The sequence below is a fragment of the Palaemon carinicauda genome, chromosome 24 (assembly GCF_036898095.1).
Source record: "Palaemon carinicauda isolate YSFRI2023 chromosome 24, ASM3689809v2, whole genome shotgun sequence".
Classification (NCBI taxonomy): domain Eukaryota; kingdom Metazoa; phylum Arthropoda; class Malacostraca; order Decapoda; family Palaemonidae; genus Palaemon; species Palaemon carinicauda.
This window is the reverse complement of record NC_090748.1, coordinates 101,120,852-101,144,839: the sequence shown is the minus strand read 5'-3', so window position 1 is coordinate 101,144,839 and position 23,988 is coordinate 101,120,852. Positions and strand designations below refer to the sequence as shown.

At 34.8% G+C, this 23,988-nt stretch overlaps 1 long non-coding RNA gene across 1 annotated transcript; it reads right to left on the bottom strand.

The window, feature by feature from the left end:
• Positions 1 to 5,655: 5,655 nt before the first annotated feature.
• On the bottom strand, positions 5,656 to 23,451 carry LOC137618243 (uncharacterized). Its single transcript, XR_011039758.1, has 3 exons — positions 23,321 to 23,451; positions 14,773 to 14,867; positions 5,656 to 7,078 (listed from the first exon to the last, which is right to left on the bottom strand). It is a non-coding gene; the product is annotated as an uncharacterized lncRNA (long non-coding RNA).
• Between the last annotated feature and the right edge of the window lie 537 nt (positions 23,452 to 23,988).

Genomic DNA, 23,988 nt, shown 5'->3' with positions numbered 1-23,988 from the left:
TTTATTTCCCAACAACGTTTTTCTTTAAAAAAAAAAAAAAAATAAATTTTACACTCTTCAAACAAAACTTTCTCCAAAATGCAGATAATTTACTAGGTTATCAAGAGCCACGAATCTCACAGGCGTTGGTAGCTAATTTAAGAATTAGAAAATCAGGTAGTCGAATATTCTTCAAAGTTAAAATTGTTCATTAGAGAAAATTCTCTCTCTCTCTCTCTCTCTCTCTCTCTCTCTCTCTCTCTCTCTCTCTCTCTCTCTCTCTCTCTCTCTCTCTCTCTCTCTCTCTCTCTCTCTCTCTCTCTTTCTTTATAGTGGTTAGTGTTTAGTTCGTGTCTCATCGTTGCTTTCAGTGTGGTGCTTATTCGAGAACTCTATTACACATCTGAGGTGACTATAGGCTGTCCACGTGTAAGATGAATGTGTACTTCGGTCCGATCTGACTGTCTGCTGGGGGAAGTAGCAAAGGTGGTCAGGGCAGTAGGCTTACACGTCTCTTCTTTTTTACCCAACTCGGTCATGGGCATCGGGTGGTACGGGACAGAGGCGGAACTGGGCAGTTGACAGGCTGCGGGTTCTTTGCTGCTTTTCAGAGAGCCTTAGGGGTCAGGAGTAACTGATCGTGTTGAAATTGCTGATGAGACTAGCCCCTTTTTTTGCTTATTTTTCATTTATCTTTTTTCAAAATTTAGATTTTAATAACTTCCTCCCATATAAATGTTAGATTTGTTCAAATTTGCCTTTTTTGATATTCATTTCTAATTAACTAGCTGATATAACTATAATTCAATAATCTACCATAAATACACAGTAATGTAAATGTTGGTTAACTTCAAATGATTTTCATACTATCCTTGATGTCTCTATTTCATTATCATTGTGATGTTGTTTGTAAGATTTATAATAAAGAATAAAAAAGGGAAGGAAAAGGAAAGCATTCAAGGGCCTGGTAACTTTGCTTATTCAGAAAAAGATTTTGATAGTCTCTTGTTACCAGGTGGGAAAGGGGATGGCCTTGGTGGGCTTTCCTTTTCCTTCTCTTTTTTAAAACTTTATTTATATTTTCATTGTACGTATCACTCACTTACACTGTCATGACATGTACCTATCATCATCTGAACTTTAACGTATCCCAGATGCTAAGTTGTTCATACTAAACGAGCTTTATATCAGTTGGTGTTCCAACATCGACGGATTATGATGAGCCCCGTTTTCTATGACTTGTGACTGGTTGTGTTGGAGTATACAGAGAATGGGATTTTCAAGATTTGAGGTCCAATTTTTGTCATTGTTTTTACATGTGCATTCTCGTATTTAACTGCAAAATCAAATGTACTGAAACCTGCATCATGTATGGCATTCAATTTTCAATAATAAAATATTATGATTTACACTTCCATCGTTTTTAACTTATCCAGGTTTTGTAGATGTAAAGGTTGATTTGAAAGCTACTAGTATTAATTGAAAAGCAAATATGAGAAAGTCATGAAGTATATTAGCTTTAAACAAATGCTTTATAGTTTAAATAAGGTCTTTTAAGCAACTTAAACAAAATAGCAAGTCAAATCACTGATATGACAAAAACAAAATAGCAAGTCAAATCACTGATATGACAAATGCAAGTTGGCAAAACAAGTGGATGAGCTGCCCAACATTTAAAAGTAAATTTTGACTAAGTACAATATACCCTAAAGGCTTATTAATAGGCCTACTGCTCTCTTTCCATCAGTGGTAGAGTGAACAACCTCTGTATATGGGGAGAATGGGAAGAAGCCTAAATGAACACATGGTTCTAGTGTGTTAAAAACAGGGTCTATTTCATGAACTCTTTGGCCCTTATTGGAGAGAACAGAGGCATTTGCTGATGCTAGAGGGGAGAGGGGGCCGGTTAGGGAGAATACTCGGGAACACGAACTTTGATTAACGGTTTTAATTTTTTTTAATTCATTTATTTTTTTTATTTTAAATTTTTTTGTATATAAGTTGGTAATAAAAACTTCGTAAATTTTATGTTCTAATTTATTTTCTCCTTAAATGTTTTGACAATTTGAAAAGGTACTAATAAATCTTTAGATTACTTTAACCTGTTGAATTAGCATATTAGCTACCATACAACTTACAATGATAGTAAAAAACAAAAAATTAGAAGGTGGAGCCTATGGAATCACAGCTACCATACATTAAATGCTAAATTAATCAATTTCCAAGTTAATTTTTTGGGTGTCAATCGTAGTCACCTCAGGACTGATAAATTAGGCATTCACATGAGTTTTCCTACAATTTTAGTCACCTCAGGACTTATAAATTAGGCATTCACATGAGTTTTCCTATAATTTATTAGAAGCCCCAAAAGTTTGCCAGCTCAATGCTCCTTAGGGTGTGTCCACGCTGTAGTAGGATTTAGGGCACTTTGGATCACAAACAATCTGCTCTTATTTTCTACCTTATTGAACTATATACATACATAAAATCATATAAATCCACTTCATTAAACTCAATTTTACCTTTGATTTTAATCAATTATTTTATCACTTCTATATCAAATACTATACCATCAAAATTTCACATATATGAAAATGGAGATGGCCATATACTTCAGTGAAAGTATTGAAAAAAACAACCTAATATCTACCTAAATCCGCTAATTAATTCCCTCGATACAACGAACTTAAAACTTAATACTTGTCTGCAAACAAAGGTATACAACTTAATTCTAAATATAAGTATACCATAACACCACGATACTCTCTATTCATCCAATATGAAATTATCACACTGGGAAAGACAATACACAATATAGGTAATCACCAAAATAGTTACCAGACTTGAAGGTACGGTTGTATATTATTCACACCTGTGCATCCTCCTTTACATATAATAAATGTAACACCCAGAAAAATTTGCAGCTATTTAAAGGGGACAAGAAAGGCCTGCACAATTTGCATTACACTTATATCCTGACTTGTCACACATTAAACTGGTATGTCAATCAGTGTACAAATTATTGCAATGTGCAGACCTTTCTTGGCCCTTTTAAATAGTTACCAACTATTCAGTGTTACATTTATTATATGTAGAGGAGGATGCAAAAGTGAGAATAACACTACCGAATTTTCAAACCTGTGCTTAACTATTTTGGTGATTACCAAGATTGAATTGTATTTGCCAGTGTAATAATTTCATATTAGATGAAGAGTATCGTGGTGTTATGGCATGTTCATATTTATCTTATACTGTATAGATTTGTTTGTAGTTAAGTTTTGTGTTAAGTTTGTTGTATTAAGGAAGTTAATTACCTGATTTAGTAATGATATTAGGTTGTTTATTTTCATGCTTTCACTGTAATATATGAAATTCTCCATTCTAATGTAAGTGGAATTTTCATGATAAACTATTTTATATAGAATGATTGATGAAAATCAATTTTAAGATTGAATAAAAGGTAAAATCGTGTGTAAGAATGTACACGTGATTTTATGTATGTATATAGTTAAATAATGTAGAAAATAAGTAGAAGAGCTGGTTTCTGGCCCAAAGTGCCCCAAATCCTACTACAGCGTGCCTGAACCCTAAGGAGCATTGAGTTGGCAAACTTTTGAGACAATGAATTATTGGAAAACTTAAAAGTACATGTGAATGCTTATCAGTCCTAAGGTAACCATAATTGACCCCTCAAAAATATAACTTGGAAATAGATTAATTTAGCATTTAATGTATGGCAGATGTGATTCCATAGGCTCAACACGATCGGACAGTGCCCATCAGGCAAACATCGTTACCAGATCACAATGGAGAACAGCAATGTGCACCAATGAGGCATTAAGTGAGAACACTACCTTAGTGTAGACAGTTTTCAATCTATTATCTGCCCATTGAACGAGTACATACACCAAAAGGTTTTTCTACCTCTGGTAGTACTGTTTACTGCCATCAATGCCTACAATATGGGGTTATTCTACCTCTGGTAGTACTGTAGTACCGTAGTACTGTTTATTGGCATCAATGCATACAACATGGAGTTATTGTACATCTGGTAGTACCGTTTACTGCCATCAATGACTTTGGTTTTTTGCACTTTAGTATCATTGCTGCACATGCTTACCATCCATCATGGTCAGGTAAGTAAGTTTGCCTGTGCATTGACTAATCTTTACATTACTAATTACATTTAATAAGCTGAATCACGTTATATTGACAATTTATACTACGAAGACTTAAAATCCTTACCATAAAGATTTTTCCTCAAAGTGAACTGATAAAAATTGGTTGGAAAGATTTAATTATCTTACCTCCAAATATTAAATTTAAATATTTACCTTATCAAATATTGGAACCAAATCTTAAAAGCTATGATACGAAAATTATAGTTGATAAATCAAAATTAATATTTTCAATTCAACAGTAACTTACTGAACTATAAAAAAAAAACTATCTTGATATATTTTTCTTTGACTTCAGTGACAGAAGCAACTTCTCAACTTCGGGATATTTAAGTCTTCACATTCGGGTAAATTTCTAACCAAATACAGCTTTAGAATGACAAAACTACTAATGCAGATGCCATAGATTTTATTTCAAGCAATTAAAGTGTCGTACAAATTGGTCTGAAAAACTAAATACATACAAAGCCTATTTTAAACAAAACTGATCCAAGGCTATATGCTATAAAAGAAATTTTTCTTTCCATCTCCAATATATGTAACTTATAACAAGAAACCAAAGAAATAATTCTTATCTAAAACCAGAGGATACATGAATAAAGATTTTAAATGAAAATACTAAACGCTCACCTTAGAAAAAATGTCCTAATGAGATTTTTTTTTCAAGATATCTTAAAAATATTTCGCCTACTTTATTCTTTAATCTATTACTTGGCGAGGTAATTTATGCCAAAACCAAAATTCTTAACACCAGAGGATACATGAATCTAGATTCTCCCTAAAGAAAATACTTTAACGCTCTAGAAAAAATTTCTAAAAGATTTTTTCCTAAGATATTCCTTCAAAATATTCCACCTACTTTATCCTTTGATTTATTACTTAGCAAGTTTAAAAGTTTTCCTAAATTAAGTTCCGCATGTGGAAAACTATTTTGCTATTTTACATACAGCTCAGTGTCGAGAACTATTCTGCTACTTCACATACACCTAAGAAAAATATACTTACTTCTCCACTAGTCTACCCACCTCCGTTTACGGGGTATTTCAAACTCATTACAAACTTCCCTTTCATATGAATATCCCTTGTATAGTTGAAATGTCCTACATTTAAATAGTTCAAGAACTAAACCTCCCTAGGTAATTTTTCATATATTCCTTCGTCATTTCCTGCCATTAGTATCTTTCTTATAAGGACCCTATGATTAAAATATCCTATTTTTGAATTGCGACACTAAACCTTTGTATATTGCCCGACTTGAAACACCACTAGCAATGAACACTTTAAGCAGTATAGAAAATCATGACATCTGCAAAGCAGTCTTGTCCCTCCAAGCTATAGTGTTACCGCAAACAAGATTTATACGTGTGACTGCATTACGCTTCAACTTTTATTACTTTTAATAGAAAGGAAATATTTACATTGAGTCATTATACCATATATAATGCGCTAACGCCTTTGGGAAAAAAACCTTAGACCAACAGGGGAATTAATAAGAATATTTTGTCAATGGATTTTATTGAAAAAGTTTATGGAGAACAATTACAGTTGGTACTTTCAAATCAATGAGAGAGAGAGAGAGAGAGAGAGAGAGAGAGAGAGAGAGAGAGAGAGAGAGAGAGAGAGAGAGAGAGAGAGAGAGAGAGATTGAATGTTCCATCATTTACGCTTTTTGTCATTTAAAGATTGTAATTTTTTTTTTTTAAATACGGAATTATTTTCAGGAAACAAAAGGGATAAAATCAGATAGAAAGGATTGTAAAAAATGATTTTCTTCAAAATAAGAGTTTTTTCATGAAACAAAAGTAATAAAACTAGATTGAAAGGATTTGATTGCTAGCAATAACTTACCCCGGAATGGTTGCAAGCAAAATTCACTTAATAGTAAAAAAAAGTTTTAAGACTAATATTGTTGAACTACTATGTTTCTACTTTCGAAGCGCAAGATCTCAAGTTAAAGATATTTAATAAATTGATTCATATTAAAGATAGTTTTAAGAGGCAGCATACAACAATGAAAAAGGAAATGGAAAGTTGCAATGGTATAGCAACAAAATGTAAACATTGTTAAATTAGACACTGATCACATTGGCATACTGTTAATGTATTGACTGTCAAACGTAATAGTAACTTGTTTAAAGTAGGTAAAACCAATACAAAAATGCTCAAAACAGCTTTAGTAACAACATTAATTCTATGAACCGATATTTCTATGCAAGTTAATTTAAATCCAATAAAAGTTATAACTGGCAATCTATAAGGCTTATATTAATAGTGTCAAATTACTGTTATCAGTTTAAATTTTAGGTAATCTTTAAGTAATTTAAAAAATTAAATTAAGACGCCCCGAGTGGAAATTAAGGAATTTAGACTAGGTTACTTTACTTACGGAAATATCTTGCTTTGTACTGTAACTTTGCTAACCTAAAAATACAGAATCTAAGGATTTTTTAAAGTTAAAAGTTTAAGTTTAATTTAATTTTACAAAAAATAAAGTTTGAATAAGTGTTACCAAGAATTCTTTAAAGCTGGAAAACAGTTTCCGTTAAAAAATCCATAATACTGATAGCAATGAAGCACTATAGAGGGATTGGAGTTCTAAATATGCTTGAGGAGCCTGGGAAGGCAACTTACGTATAGAGAATCTAAACTGCCAATGGACAACTAAGTGAATTTCACTATGAGGAAACAGGAGTTAAAACCTCCCAAACCTTATAAGATTACCAGCTCTCAATGAATATCCAAGAATATTTCAATTAATAAATTTATATAGATTAATTTTTCTGTATGCACTCCTGCATGTTTAAAAAAAAGCTGAAGATTTCTGCTGCAGGATTTCTAGCTTCAAGGGCTCTTGACCGCTCATTCAATATGGCCCAAAGGATTTCTCGGGTAGAATATAAGTTCCAGGTGATTATCTAACCCTGTGAAAATAAAAAGTATTTTATTCATTGAACAGGAAATTATATTAAACTATAGCTATACATACAAAATATTTTAAATTCTGGAGAAATTATCATGTGGTACACATGGCTGTAGTAAAAACCAACTTCCTATTATCCTAGCCTTCTATAATGCAATTATGAATCCTAGCACAAGTTTTGACATCCTATAACTACAATTATGAATCCTAGCTTAAGTTTTGACATCCAATATTGCAATTATGAATCCTAGCTTGAAGTTTTAACATCCTATAATGCAATTATGAATCCTAGCTTAAGTTTGGACATCCTACAATGCAATTATGAATCCTAGCACAAGTTTTGACATCCTATAATACAATTATGAATCCTAGCTTAAGTTTTGACATCCTATAATACAATTATGAATCCTAGCTTAAGTTTTGACATCCTATAATGCAATTATGAATCCTAGCACAAGTTTTGACATCCTATAATGCAATTATGAATCCTAGCACAAGTTTTGACATCCTATAATGCAATTATGAATCCTAGGACAAGTTTTGATATCCTATAATGCAATTATGAATCCTAGCACAACTTTTGACTACTATAATGCAATTATGAATCCTAGCACACGTTTTGACATCCTTTAAATGCAATTATGAATCCTAGCTTAAGTTTTGACATCCTATAATGCAATTATGGATCCTAGCACAAGTTTTGACATCCTATAATGCAATTATGAATCCTAGGACAAGTTTTGACATCCTATAATGCAATTATGAATCCTAGCTTAAGTTTTGACATCCTATAATGTAATTATGAATCCTAGCTTAAGTTTTGACATCCTATAATGCAATTATGAATCCTAGCACAACTTTTGACTACTATAATGCAATTATGAATCCTAGCACAAGTTTTGACATCCTTTAAATGCAATTATGAATCCTAGCTTAAGTTTTGACATCCTATAATGCAATTATGGATCCTAGCACAAGTTTTGACATCCTATAATGCAATTATGAATCATAGCACAAGTTTTGACCTCCTATAATGCAATTATGAATCCTAGCTTAAGTTTTGACATCCTATAATGCAATTATGAATCCTAGGACAAGTTTTGACATCCTATAATGCAATTATGAATCCTAGCACAAGTTTTGACATCCTATAATGTAATTATGAATCCTAGCTTAAGTTTTGACATCCTATAATGCCATTATGAATCCTAGCACAAGTTTTGACATCCTATAATGCAATTATGGATCCTAGCTTGTCTTTTGACATCCTATAATGCAATTATGAATCCTAGCACAAGTTTTGACATCCTATAATGCAATTATGAATCCTAGCTTAAGTTTTGACATCCTATAATGCAATTATGAATCCTAGGACAAGTTTTGACATCCTATAATGCAATTATGAATCCTAGCTTAAGTTTTGACATCCTATAATGCAATCATGAATCCTAGCACAAGTTTTGACATCCTTTAAATGCAATTATGAATCCTAGCTTAAGTTTTGACATCCTATAATGCAATTATGGATCCTAGCACAAGTTTTGACATCCTATAATGCAATTATGAATCCTAGCACAAGTTTTGACATCCTATAAATGCAATTATGTATCCTAGCTTGTGTTTTGACACCCTATAATGCAATTATGAATCCTAGCTTAAGTTTTGATATCCTATAATGCAATTATGAATCCTAGCACAAGTGTTGACATCCTATAAATGCAATTATGGATCCTAGCTTGTGTTTTGACATCCTATAATGCAATTATGAATCCTAGCACAAGTTTTGACATCCTATAATGCAATTACGAATCCTAGCACAAGTGTTGACATCCTATAAATGCAATTATGGATCCTAGCTTGTGTTTTGACATCCTATAATGCAATTATGAATCCTAGCTTAAGTTTTGATATCCTATAATGCAATTATGAATCCTAGCACAAGTGTTGACATCCTATAAATGCAATTATGGATCCTAGCTTGTGTTTTGACATCCTATAATGCAATTATGAATCCTAGCTTAAGTTTTGATATCCTATAATGCAATTATGAATCCTAGCACAAGTGTTGACATCCTATAAATGCAATTATGGATCCTAGCTTGTGTTTTGACACCCTATAATGCAATTATGAATCCTAGCTTAAGTTTTGATATCCTATAATGCAATTACGAATCCTAGCACAAGTGTTGACATCCTATAAATGCAATTATGGATCCTAGCTTGTGTTTTGACATCCTATAATGCAATTATGAATCCTAGCACAAGTTTTGACATCCTATAATGCAATTATGAATCCTAGCACAAGTGTTGACATCCTATAAATGCAATTATGGATCCTAGCTTGTGTTTTGACATCCTATAATGCAATTATGAATCCTAGCACAAGTTTTGACATCCTATAATGCAATTATGAATCCTAGCACAAGTGTTGACATCCTATAAATGCAATTATGGATCCTAGCTTGTGTTTTGACATCCTTTAATGTAATTATGAATCCTAGCACAAATTTTGACATCCTATAATGCAATTATGGATCCGAGCTTGTGTTTTGACACCCTATAATGCAATTATGAATCCTAGCACAAGTTTTGACATCCTATAATGCAATTATGAATCCTAGCACAAGTTTTGACATCCTATAATGCAATTATGAATACTAGCACAAGTTTTGACATCCTATAATGCAATTATGAATCCTAGCTTGTGTTTTGACATCCTATATGCAATTATGGATCCTAGCTTGTGTTTTGACATCCTATAAATGCAATAATGGGTCCTAGCTTAAGGTTTGACATCCTATAATGCAATTATGAATCCTAGCACAAGTTTTGACATCCTATAATGCAATTATGAATCCTAGCACAAGTTTTGACAATCTTTAATGCAATTATGAATCCTAGCACAAGTTTTGACATCCTATAATGCAATTATGAATCCTAGCACAAGTTTTGACATCCTATAATGCAATTATGAATCCTAGCTTGTGTTTTGACATCCTATAATGCAATTATGAATCGTAGCACAAGTTTTGACATCCTATAATGCAATTATGAATCCTAGCACAAGTTTTGACAATCTTTAATGCAATTATGAATCCTAGCACAAGTTTTGACATCCTATAATGCAATTATGAATCCTAGCACAAGTTTTGACATCCTATAATGCAATTATGAATCCTAGCTTGTGTTTTGACATCCTATAATGCAATTATGGATCCTAGCTTGTGTTTTGACATCCTATAAATGCAATTATGGGTCCTAGCTTAAGGTTTGACATCCTATAATGCAATTATGAATCCTAGCACAAGTTTTGACATCCTATAATGCCATTATGAATCCTAGCACAAGTTTTGACATCATATAATGCAATTATGGATCCTAGCTTAAGTTTTGATATCCAATAAATGGAATTATGAATCGTAGCTCAAGTTTAGACATAAATGCAATTATGAATACTAGCGAGTTTTATCGAATTAGATTTTGTCTTAACATTAATGCTCGCTGTAAACCATTTTAAAACTATTTTTAACCTTACATTTATCAAATCTTACTGTGGTGGTCCTTTGTTCTTGAACCAAGCATTTTCTACTTAGCCTCACCAGGTAATAAACTAATGCTAACGATGTGTCAACCTACTTTCCTTAACTCTTACTAATTTAGCCTGCATTAGCCTCAATTCATTTACTATCAATTTCATTAATTCGTTAATGTAGCCTGCATTGATTAATAATCATATTAAGGATATTGATTAGTTCTCTTATCCCCATTTCATTAAAAAGTCTATTCTATGACAAAATAGTTTCCCATCTCGTTCTGGTCTTAGAAATACACTATCTTATTTACTAAACTTTCCTACGATTATCTAAGGTCCACGGAATGTACTTCAAGCGATCTAATCTAAAAATAATTACCAAATCTAAAATAAAATAAAGGAAAACTTTTTAAAATAAATTCTAATTAAATATATTTTAAACAATTTAGTTTACCTTTTATAACAAACCAAACAAGATATTGTCTTATATACAAATAAATAAATCAAACAGCATATTCACAGCCACAAAACCATGTGGCTATGAACTCATTTCTCAATGAAAAAAGCTACTGAGACGGGTAAAGATTACGATCAAGGCATTTGATACCTTAGATAATTTACTTATTATTTAATGAACAGGTCAAGTTATCAAAAAGTTATCAAAATAGTAAAGACTGTATCGTTGAATATCGCTGCGATCTCAAATTGCAGCTTAAATTTACCGTTGATTAACCAGTATTATCTTTATTGACTAGCAATAATCAGCAAACCAAACCCTGCAATCGGTCGACAGACCACACCCCAATTGGTAATAAAATATAAACCTTTGACAGAACCTTAATCAAGTTTGAAAACTAACTTGTAGGCCAATTCTTACTATTAAAAGCCAAAACAATCAACAGAAAAATAAAATTAAATGAAAATCCGTGTCTAAAGAAATAGTGCGCAGAAATCTTAATCAGTCGGAACCCAAAACCACATCAAACTTGAACCATGATTACGTTTAATAATGTGAGTACAAATCTACCTGACCAAACCGTGAGGGGGTGGGGAAGGAGTGGTTTGTAGAGGAAGAACAGATCAAACACTTCTCCCATTGCCAACAGTTCTTCCTAGCTATCATGAGAAGTTCATGGCGATTACGAGCAAGTGTGCTACCGCTAAGTTTGTTAACACAAGTAGAGGAAAATCCCAGTTAAACTATATTCTCATGTATTAATTAACTATAGAACTAATAATAGTAGTAATATCTCACCATGGAAAGTCAAGTCATTCCAAGCATCCAAAGCATCAACAGGTGATACTTTGACATAAGAGGAATGGAAAAAGGTGCTTTTGGAATGATCGCTGCCTCTATGCACAATAATTCAGTCGCCAAAGTATAAAGTCTTTCCCTTTTGAGGAAGAGTATGGAGCAAAAGTTCCAAGTGAACTGCTTAACAAGTACAAGTTCACCGAAGAGGAGCATGGACTCTTGCTCCGTCCCTGCAATGACTCCTGAAGAACCAACGGGAGAACTCAAGAGTTTGTGAACAGTTCATGAAAAAAACTAGAAAAATCATGGATGATTCTATTGCTATTGCATATCCAGAGATGAAACCTGGAAGTTAAGTATATTAAAGATTTTGATGGAAGGAGGAAGCATACCTCTTTCACCCGACCACGATTGCTCCAAACACCTATTTTGGACTGATCCTGGAAGTAGAAGGAATGTGTTGAGCATAACCCAAACCCTTCTAGAGGAAAATGCTGGTTGTAAATGCAAGGATTTGATGAAAGCCAGAACCTTCCTGACCCATGTCAACATAGCTATGGTGACCCTCATAAGACCCGAACCCTTGAATAGTGCTGCACTGGGGATTAAAGTATACTTAAATACTAAGAAATAAAAGGTACCACGTACCCTTTGTCGATTGTAATCTATGGTTCCGTGTCCATGAGCATTTATGGCACTAACTAGGGTGCAAGACATGAGCTACATCTGACATTTTTTATTTTCTCAGCTCAGAATTTCAAAGTACCAGCAAAGAAAGAAGCAGCACTCCCCTGTCGACCTAAAAAAATGAAATTTGCCAGCCACCTCTCTCGGCCAATTTTAACAGTATACAACCCTACAAAGGGCTATACATCTCCAAGCAGCTTGACTATCATGGTAGTCAAACTAGCCACCTGGTCAAAGGCACAAGGCCATAAAACTTAGGCCAGCATGGCTATTGGGGTGGTCTGTGTGGTCAGGCTGGCCATCCGGCCTCAGCATGGGGCCATGCATCTCCAGCCAACTACTACTGGGCAAGTTAATCCAGCCACACAGGTTTCTGCACAGAGCCGTGCATCTCTGACCAACCTGGTTATTAGGGAAGCCTGGAGCCCACTGGGACGTGCACCTCAGGCCAGCCAGGTTACCATGGTAGTCAAGCTAGACTACCCAGTATGCCATTATCAAGCTGCAACACAGGGCCATGGGCCAGCCGAGAGCTGTCCACCCAACCAACAGAGCTGTGGTATCATGAATGTACTCTTGAAAAGACTTTTTAAGACTTGTTTGAACTTCATGACAAATAAGAATAGGATAGGGAGGAGAGCTTCACAACTGCATATACTTGCCCTCAATCACCTGTAGTGAAAAAAAAAAAATAATAAAGTCCCTTTTGCATCAGTCTCGCCTTGCTTGCCAACCCAGACTGTTCCATGAAAATATTAATGGCTTCAAGATTAACAACAGCATCTGTCACCCCAAGCTCACGATTGCTAACAGACCCGAAAAACCAGTCTACGGGTGATCTCTGATGGGTACACTGTAAATGGTTCGAGTAATAGTGTAAACTTTAGTCATATTCTAAATTATTCCAGTTTTATCTACCATATATTACCAGAGAATAGACCTGTTACGACAATTCAAACAACAGATAAAACAGCAGTAGCAGTCACAACGGCCTCAGGCTCTTGGTCACTAACCCCGAAGGTTGGTGGCTGCAACAACAGGCTCATGATTGCTAACTGAGCCCAAAGGTACTGACTGGAGGTTGAGTTCCACACAGCACAGTGCACACACCAGGGTAGGTAACAATCCTTTTTATCACAAAAGTATGACTGGTTGCTTGCTCCTGGTGCAATAGTGTTAATAGTAACACTCATGCTCGCTTGACTGGCCCAAGTAACAGTTGGCAGATAAGTGCGAACTCTCCTAAAAAAGAAGCGCAATTGCTGTAAGTTCCAGGCAACTAAGAGCAAATGGCCTTCCCCTATGAGGCAATCCTCTTAGTAATTTGTCTCAAGAAACATGTCCAACGAGTCCGGATCTGGGAGACAGAATTATGTTCCCTTTGAGGAAACGAAGAACTTCCTCCTCAGCAACAAATACTACTAAACTCGGGATTGTTACAAGAGGAGCACTGAGAACACTTAAAATGCAATACTGTCACCATCCAGGGAACACTATCCCCACCAACCAAATTTGTCCACACAACTTCACAATCGAGCCCCGCTCGGCTGTAAATGCCGAGCAATCTGAACGAACGAACGAACCTGACAAGTAAGGTGAACTCACTCCACGAGTACCTCCTTCAAGACGCAAATAAAGTACCACCAAATAAGAATAGTTATGCCCAGTTCATAGTCTTCCTGGTCGGAAAATGGAGAACACTTCAAAGGAAGAGGGGGGCCTGCTTGCAGTCATTCCTTCACGATGGTACACAGAACATAGGGTTTAAAAGGATTTATCTTAGGAAAAAGATGCACTAGCATGTGCTTAACTTTCGGTGCTTCTGCTTATAGGCAAAAGAACTAAAAAAATCTAAAACCAACACTTTTCAATAACCTAAGGAAAGTCGACAGTCGAGAGATGAACCCGGCTGCACATCTGTGGCACTTCTGTGCCTGCCGAAGCCATAAAGGTTGCTTTCTGTGAAATATTGTGTGTGGAGGGGGGGAGATTCCTTCTCATACCGCCTGTCATTAACCAACTACCTTGATAAAATCAATGAACATTCCAGTGCCATGAACACTTACCCCTCTTTTAAACAAAATTTGTATATGCATAAGAACAAGATATAAATCAGATTCCTAAAGCTTTCGAGTTTACAAGCTTTTGATACTAGGTTTTATATGCTTTGAACTTTCCTAGATATCCTTTTCATGAAAATTTTTCATTCTTAGGCCTTTACCTTTTGAATTTCTCCTGTTTATCACCTAGCAGGTTTCTTGAGAATCCTCCTTGGATGACAATTTATATGTGCTGCATAAGGAGTCCAAGCCATACCTGCAAAGAAAATATTTGTATTAAATTAATGAAGTAATTTTAGAAATGCGGTAGGGTTACTTAAGTTTTATTCTCAATTAGCAGCTGATCCATTGAATATTGATCTACCAGCTAACTGTCTCTTTAATTATTATTATTATTATTATTATTATTATTATTATTATTATTATTATTACTATCCAAGCTACAACCCTAGTTGGAAAAGCAAGATGCTATAAGCCCAGGGGCTCCAACAGGGAAAAATAGCCCAGTGAGGAAAGGAAATAAGGAAATAAATAAATGAAGAGAACAAATTAACAATAAATCATTCTAAAAACAGTAACAACATTAAAACAGACATGTCATATATAAACTATTAACAGCATCAAAAACAAATATGTCATAAATAAATTATAAAAAGACTCATGTCCGCCTGGTCAACAAAAAAGCATTTGCTCCAACTTTGAACTTTTGAAGTTCTACTGATTCAACCACCCGATTAGGAAGATCATTCCACAACTTGGTAACAGCTGGAATAAAACTTCTAGAGTACTGCGTAGTATTGAGCCTCGTGATGGAGAAGGCCTGGCTATTAGAATTAACTGCCTGCCTAGTATTACGAACAGGATAGAATTGTCCAGGGAGATCTGAATGTAAAGGATGGTCAGAGTTGTGAAAAATCTTATGCAACATACATAATGAACTAATTGAACGACGGTGCCAGAGATTAATATCTAAATCAGGAATAAGAAATTTAATAGACCGTAAGTTTCTGTCCAACAAATTAAGATGAGAATCAGCAGCTGAACACCAGACAGGAGAACATTACTCAAAACAAGGTAGAATGAAAGAATTAAAACACTTCTTCAGAATAGATTGATCACCGAAAATCTTGAAAGACTTTCTCAATAAGCCTATTTTTTTGTGAAATTGAAGAAGACACAGACCTTATATGTTTCTCAAAAGTAAATTTACTGTCGAGAATCACACCTAAAATTTTGAAAGAGTCATACATATTTAAACATTATCAATACTGAGATCCGGATGTTGAGGAATCACCGTCCTTGACCTACTTACAATCATACTTTGAGTTTTGTTAGGATTCAACTTCATACCCCATAATTTGCACCATGCACTAATTCTAGCTAAATCTCTATTAAGGGATTCACCAACCCTAGATCTACATTCAGGGTATTGAATTGATGCAAAAAGAGTAGCATCATCTGCATATGCAACAAGCTTGTTTTCTAGGCCAAACCACATGTCATGTGTATATAGTATGAAAAGTAATGGGCCAAGAACACTACCCTGTGGAACACCGGATATCACATTCCTATAATCACTATGGTGCCCATCAACAACAACTCTTTGAGATCTATTACTTAAAAAATCAATAATAATGCTAACAAACAACCCACCCACTCCCAACTGTTTCAGTTTGAAAACAAGGGCCTCATGATTAACACGGTCAAAGGCAGCACTAAAATCAAGGCCAATCATACGAACTTCCCGACCACAATCAAGGGATTTCTGTACAGCATTGGAGATTGTAAGAAGGGCATCACATGCTCCAAGGCCTTTACGAAAACCAAATTGCAAACTAGGGAGTTGATGATTACCTTCAGCAAACCTATTAAGACGTTTTGCCAGAAGACGTTCAAAAACTTTAGATAATATGGGAGTTATGGAAATTGGGCGGTAATCAGTGGGACTTGAGCTACCACAAACACATTTACATAGAGGAGTAACATTACCAATTCTCCAACTTGTGCTAAAAGCTCCTCTTCTTGCTAACTTGCGCAAAATAACAGATAACTTTGGATCTAAGAAATCTGCTGTCTTTATAAAAAACAAAGGAAAAATACCATTTGGGTCTACACCTCCATAAGCATCAAGGTCCATCAACAGAGCTTTAATCTCACGAGATCGAAAAGCTAAACTAGTTAGTTTAGCCTCAGGAAAACAGGAATGAAGTTCAAGTTTTTCATTACTCTGTTTACTGTCAAAAACATCAGCCAAAAGGGTTGCCTTTTCCTTTGGACAGTGAGTGACTGAGCCATCTGGTTTAAGTAAAGGAGGAACTGTTGCATCTACACCAAAGAGTGCAGATTTAAGGGTAGACCACCATTTATGTTCCTGAGTTGTACCAGAAAGTGTTTCTTTTATGGTTAAATTGTACTCCTTTTCAGTTGAGGCATAAACTCTCTGAGCAAAAGCTCGAAGCTGAGTATAGTTGTTCCAGGTCGAATCTGATCTGTTCCCCTTCCAAAGATGATAGGCCTCCTGTTTCTCCAAATAAGCACGTCTACAATCATCATTGAACCACGGTTTGTCCTTCACTCGGTACCTTAGCACACGAGAAGGGATACGCCTATCAATTATGTTGACTAGATTCTCATTCAAAGGGACAACAGGATCTACACTATTATATAATTGTGACCAATTTAAGCACAAAAGATCATGTAAAATCCCATTCCAGTCTGCTTGGGATTTCATATAAATTTTAGAATATGATATATCAGGGACAGGCTGATCAGTCTTCACTAATAATGAAATCAAGGCATGATCAGATGTCCCGACTGGAGAACCAACCTTACTAGTTATAACGCCAGGGGAGTCGGTGTATACGAGGTCCAAGCAATTACCAGACCTGTGAGTAGCTTCATTTATGATTTGCTCACAGCCTGATTCAGAGGCAAAGTCTAAAGCTCTTAAGCCATGGCGATCGGTAGGAGAGAGAGAACTTAACCACTCCCTATGGTGAGCATTAAAATCACCAACAAAGACAAAAGAAGCCTTTCTATCATCTTGTATCTTAGCCATAATGGTAAGAAGACAATCGAAGATAGAATCATCTAAGTCTGGATTCCGGTATATCGAACACAAATAAAAGTTGTTATGCCTGCCACAAACTTTTATTACCTGAATCTTCATGACATCCACATTCATAGCAGGACTTATGAGAAGCAGGGTACTCGGTCCTAATATACACCGCCATTCCCCTGGCCCTAGGGATGGCATCACGTTTCAACATTATTGGCTTCTTAAAACCCGTTATAAGGAGCTCAGATGAGTGCCTCATATTAGAAACCAAAGTTTCTGAGCACAAAAGAATATCATACTGTCTGGACGCAACTGTAAGGTCTTGGATATTTGCATGAAGACCACGAATATTGCAATACAGAAGACGAAATTGACGAAATCTAGGACGTACTGGTCCCGGATTTCGCTCAATGTCTCCAGACAGCATAAGAATTAATAGAAATAAAAAAGAGACAGCATACTTAAAAACTAGATTAACAAGAATTATAACAAAAACAATACGTACAGAATTATAAACCATATATAGTAAATATTCTCTGATGCTAGAGTAACTGCCTCGACACCTTCAATATTAAAGTTACCTCTTAAAATTCTAATCTTTTATCTCTGCCACAAATCCTTAGATCATAACGTCACTAAAACAATAGCCTTTGTAATCCTTTCAAATAATTTTAGTTTTACTACAAACATTTCACAAATCCTTTATCCCTACTGGTTCAAAAGCTTATTAAATCAAATCCTAATTTATCCATGGTAAATTCCATTCTACTTTCTAAAAACTGGTATTTGAGTACGGAACCAATGAAATAGCCATTGAAACGCCCTAGTCTGAAATAACTTCTATAACTGGAGTAAGGATTTTAGAAAAGCCTCAATTTCTTCATTGGAGAAAAAAGCTAATATTTCAAACTAATTTGTATTGTCTTTATGTGTCATCCTTACTAATGTGTATAAAGTTTACCATTTTTATTTCGTTAATCCAGACTGCTAACAGTTAATTGCCAATGAAACCATTTGGGTGGAGAATATCTAGTGCCTACTTACTTCACTTAAAGGTTTAAAGGCTTAAAGGCCGCTCATGAATGGCAGAGGCAAGGGACAGTCATTGCCCTATCAAGCAGGACAATGCCCTAGAGTGACCATATTACATATAGTCATCGCCCAAGACAACTCTCCACCCAAGCTAGGACCGAGGGTGGCCAGGCAATGGCTGCTAATGACTCGGCAGAGACCAAAACCCCCCATCCTTAGCTCAAGGATGGTGAGGCTGCAGCGACCAAACTAACGAGTTTGAGCGGGACTAACCCCAGTCTGGCGACCACCAGCCAGGGACCCTACCACCCGGCCACTTCGTACTAATTTGAGCTATATTTTAAAGGATTCAGCAACTGAGGTTTACACCCAGAACAATAGTGCACAAAGAATAGCCTTATCTGCTTCAGGTATATTTTGGTTTTAAGCCCACTCAACTTCAAGTGTATAATGGATAAAAAAATCCCCTAAGCTAAGGTATCACTTGGGTCTTAATACCTAGCACACTCTTCAAGAACTAAATCAACAGTCCATTCTAGTGGATTACTAGCTCCCATTTGCAACTTGAAAGGGCCTTATAATTAACTATCAGTACTAGAATCTAATAACTAAACCAGAATTAAGTGATTTCTATATATTGGAATATCATCTGAAGCCCCATAGCCTTTGTGAAAGGCGAACTACAATGATTGCTTTCAATATAGGTAAAGATCTTTTGCCAACAAAACTAAATTAACAGGTATAATATATATCTGCCTGTAAATGTTATAACTCCATTCAAATAATGTACTAGCATTACAAATTCAATTAAGGCAAAAAACTAGCCAAGTTTACAAAATAACATGACTTTATAGCCAAAATAGCCTTATATAGACATTATAATCTTTATTCTATATAGTTTTCTACTAATTTATTGCAAGTTATAGCTTCGTGCTCCAGCCTCAGTTCGAATAGTGACTGCTATATATAAAAAATTTCCACCTTAACCTTTCATTACTAACTTATTATCTATTGACATTGCATATTCCAATATTGAACAAAAAACCAAGATGTTTAAAATATAACTTGGGCCTTTGTGCGTGTGCGCGTGTTTTTTTTTTCTTGCAATCATGGATTGCTTTACTCGCAAACAAACATCTCACTGTTCCTCTCTTCTTGCAAGCAGTACATAGATGAGATACGTACACTATCCGCAAGGGTTACTAATAAACTATCAACTATCTACAATTAATATCAGGTCTCTCAAATGGTCTCTGCTAATCGTTTATGTTCGCTTGCTAACGGCACAGTGTAAAATCCGGACGTCGGATGCCGTGCGGGAGAATAGAAAACCACTTGTATCACCGGTAAAGGCACCATAATACACCACTTTTTTGACACTGGTAATTTTCACTGATACTTTATTTTCTGAATAAATGTTCGAAAAATATTTATTTATTTTCATTTTATTGAGAATAATCTCAACCGGACGTCAACATTACACTATTTAACTGCCCACTATTTTACCCTGTTGGGATAAAAGCCGGACGTCGCCCTACTTAGTACTCTCATTCAAACCATCTATTGGTGTAAATATAGCTTCTGAAACCAATCCAGTAAATTGTAACAACTTTTTGGAACAGAAATTTTCATCAATACCAAAAACACCAGATGAAAAATTGCCCGATTTAACTAGTTCAGATACCCAAAATAAAACAACTAAGTCCGCTGAAAAGGATTATCTAAATCTTCCAAAAATAACCAACAGAAAACGCAAACAACTGTCAAGTTCAGTAAAGAGATGTTTATTTGCTGATAAAACAAGTAAAATATCACCAACTAAAGTTGATGATAAAAGTTAAAAAAAAATCTAAATTAGAAACTATTGTCATTTCAGATTCACCTGTCAAAGAAAAACGTGCCACACGTTTGTGGATTAGAGACCCAGATTTAAAAATTCAGGACAAAACTTTAATTGAAAGATGGTTGGCTGAATGACAATCACATATTTGCTGCTCACACTATCATGAAAAGACAATTCCCACACATTGCAGGCATGGAAGACAAAATGCCCTGTGTATAAAGACAATCAATAGAAGTTAGGTCCTGAAGGGGGGTTCAAATATGTTGAAAATGGACCATCAATGCAAATTCAGTATAATGGCCACAGCCACTAGATTCTTTCTGTGAAAACTAATGACAATAATGCATACATCATAGACAGCATGCGTGCTATCCAACATTCATTAACATCAGCAACAGAAATCCAAATCTTACAACTATACAGTTCTCCTGAATCAGTAGAAACTGAATACCATATTTACAGTTACAGTCCAGTGTTGCAGACCAATAATAATGACTGTGGAGTGTATGCTATTGCTAATGCTGCAGAATTTGGCTGTAAAAATTTAAAATCATTATTAAAGGATGGAACTAGTCCATGGATCTATGATGAAATCCAGATGCGACCACACTTAATAAAATTTAAAAAAAAAAAATTTGAACCTTTTCCAAAAATTTCCAGAAAATCACCAATTCAGGTGAAAAGCACGCATCATAAAATTGAAATGGATTGTCTATGCAATCGACCAAATTTTTATTTTGACAAATTAGTGCAATGCACTGCATGTGATACATGGTATCATCCAGTGTGTGGTAATACAAGTGCCAAAACATTAAATGAAACTTGGATTTGTGACAGATGTACCAAGTGATATATCAACAGCACATTAAAAAAAAAAAAAAAAATAAAAAAAAAAAAAAAAAAAAAAAAAAAAAAAAAAAAAAAAAGAGGGGCCTGGATGGTTTGTGGGTGCTTAGTCTCACACTTACATCACACTTACATGCTTATATGTAAAACTGCTTTTGTTGTATTTCTACTTTTAGTCTCATGTAACTTTAAAAATAAACTATTCTATCTTGTTTGTTTGGTCGAGACAAGTGCAATTAGGATATTGTTGTAAATTTCTTGAAATTTTTTGTGTGATAAAACTTTTTACATTTACCTTTACATTAATTTTAATATTTACCTTTTCTTAATTGTTTTATTATTTCTTTCAATTGAGTATATTTGCTTATATTTATGGTTATGGGAAATATGGTGTAGGGTGGTGGATTAGTTGGTTAGACTGTCAACTGCCTTCCCGTGGCTCTGACTGGGCAACAGGCACAGGCTATTATAAAACGAATAAAAACAAATATTGATAAAATTTCAGTACATTTCAAGTGAAATAGGCTTCATTTCTTACATGTAGTATCCTGTGTCTGGCTAAAGTTGGCAACATTTTAATTGGTTAGTGGATCATACTAAAGCTATTGGCAACTAAATGCAGGGTAAAGGGAGTGGTAAGCCCTTTCTCCTTATGTTACTTTACAGCCGGGTAAATTCTTATCTGACTGCTGATTGGCGACGTTCGGCATTTATCCTAACAGGGTAAAATAGAGGGCAGTTAAATAGTGTAATGTTGACGCCCGATTGAGATTATTCTCAATAACATGAAAATAAACCAATATTTTTCGAACATTTACCCATAGGCCTGCACCAGTCATACTTCAATTTCAGGGATTTTTTTTCACATCAATAGCTATATACTGAACAGTTTTAAACAATTGCCGAAATATGCAAAGTCACAATTCCGAAATATAGATTTCCCATGGGAGGTCTTCGGAGTCGTAGTGGAATTGAAGGGGATGGAAAAATTGGCTAAAACGTCCGTGAACTTTGATAATTTTTTGGAAGCTCTTAATTTGTTGAAAAAAAAAAAGCAAGCGAATAACTTTAAAAAAAAAAAACTAATCTTCCAAAGCGAATTCAAGCAACGCATGCACAATAAAAGACAAAATGGAGCTTGTATACTTGGGAAAAATAAATTTTCGTTCAAATTTTAGTCGATGGATACTTGAAATTTATAATGCCCCAGTCCCTATTAGCGATACAGGAACACATGCTAGCCAGTACCCTAACATTTATTACAGCAAATTCCAGTTTTCGGTTTATTTTACTTTCGAGATGCAGTCTAGGAAATTCAAAGCGATATAGCTGCCTCACTGGCCGAGAGATAAGTAATTAAGCATGCAATGATTACATGTAATTGGATACTGTCAATATTTAACCAAGATTCCCAAAAGCCTCCAAGATGGCAGCAAATAGGGCGATATGGCGCCGAGAATATAGTGGGGAGGTTTAAAGGATTGTCGTTATAATTTCCCTTAATATAGAAATTCAGGAAACCTTTAAAAGAAACTTTAAATTCTTGTAAGATAGCCCAGATGCAAACTATACAATACCACAAATACCATATATTTACCGAAGAATAAAAGTCAGAAAATTTTGGCAATGGTCATTGCAGGGACACGGGCAGGAGCCACCCCGATCCAGCTTATTTTTCATAACCTAGCTGTAATAATCATAGTGGCTTTTAAGACAATAGTCCCTCACTTGCACATTGGTTATACTTTCAAATCTACCTGCGTTGCAGTGGTATTTACAAGAACTTATTTTTATTTATTTCCATAGGAGCATGAGCCAAACTGAACACAAATTGCTAAAAGACCGCCGTAGATGAAACTTACAAGTTAGTACCGATAAATTATGAGTATAAACTCACTGAAATAAAAGTTCAAAGAACACCAATTCTTACCTTCTCATGGACTTCAACAACAACCGAAGTTTGGTTTGGTAAGAGATGCACACTCACTGAAACACGAAGCCAAACTGAAACACGAAATATTGATGTTAGAATTTAATTTTTGTCCTTTGGCTAACAGCCAATTAGAAAAGCCATAGTCTTTCAGTTCTACCAAAGACTGTAATGGCGGCTCTTGATTGGCTGAAGAAAAATAAAGGTACCTTATTAGGTATAATTACCCTACCAGTAGTTTTTGCCCAAAGCAACGAAGTGGCTACATATTTAGATCGTTCTATAGTTAATCTTAAATTGATTTAGTCGTATGGTAATCGAAATAATTCAGATTGAGAGAGAGAGAGAGAGAGAGAGAGAGAGAGAGAGAGAGAGAGAGAGAGAGAGAGAGAGAGAGAGAGAGAGAGAGAGAGAGAGTCTTATTAATCGATAACAAAATCAAATAATCCTTCCTTAATTTTGATAGAATATTTTATAGGTGCAATGTAAAAAAGATTATAATCGGAAAAAATGTAAATGCAGTAAAAAAAGTTCAATTGAAATATTGTTCCTTCAGCAAATTTTACAAAACATTGAACCTACTGATTATTATTATTATTATTATTATTATTATTATTATTATTATTATTATTATTATTATTAGCCAAGTTACAACCTTAATTGGAAAA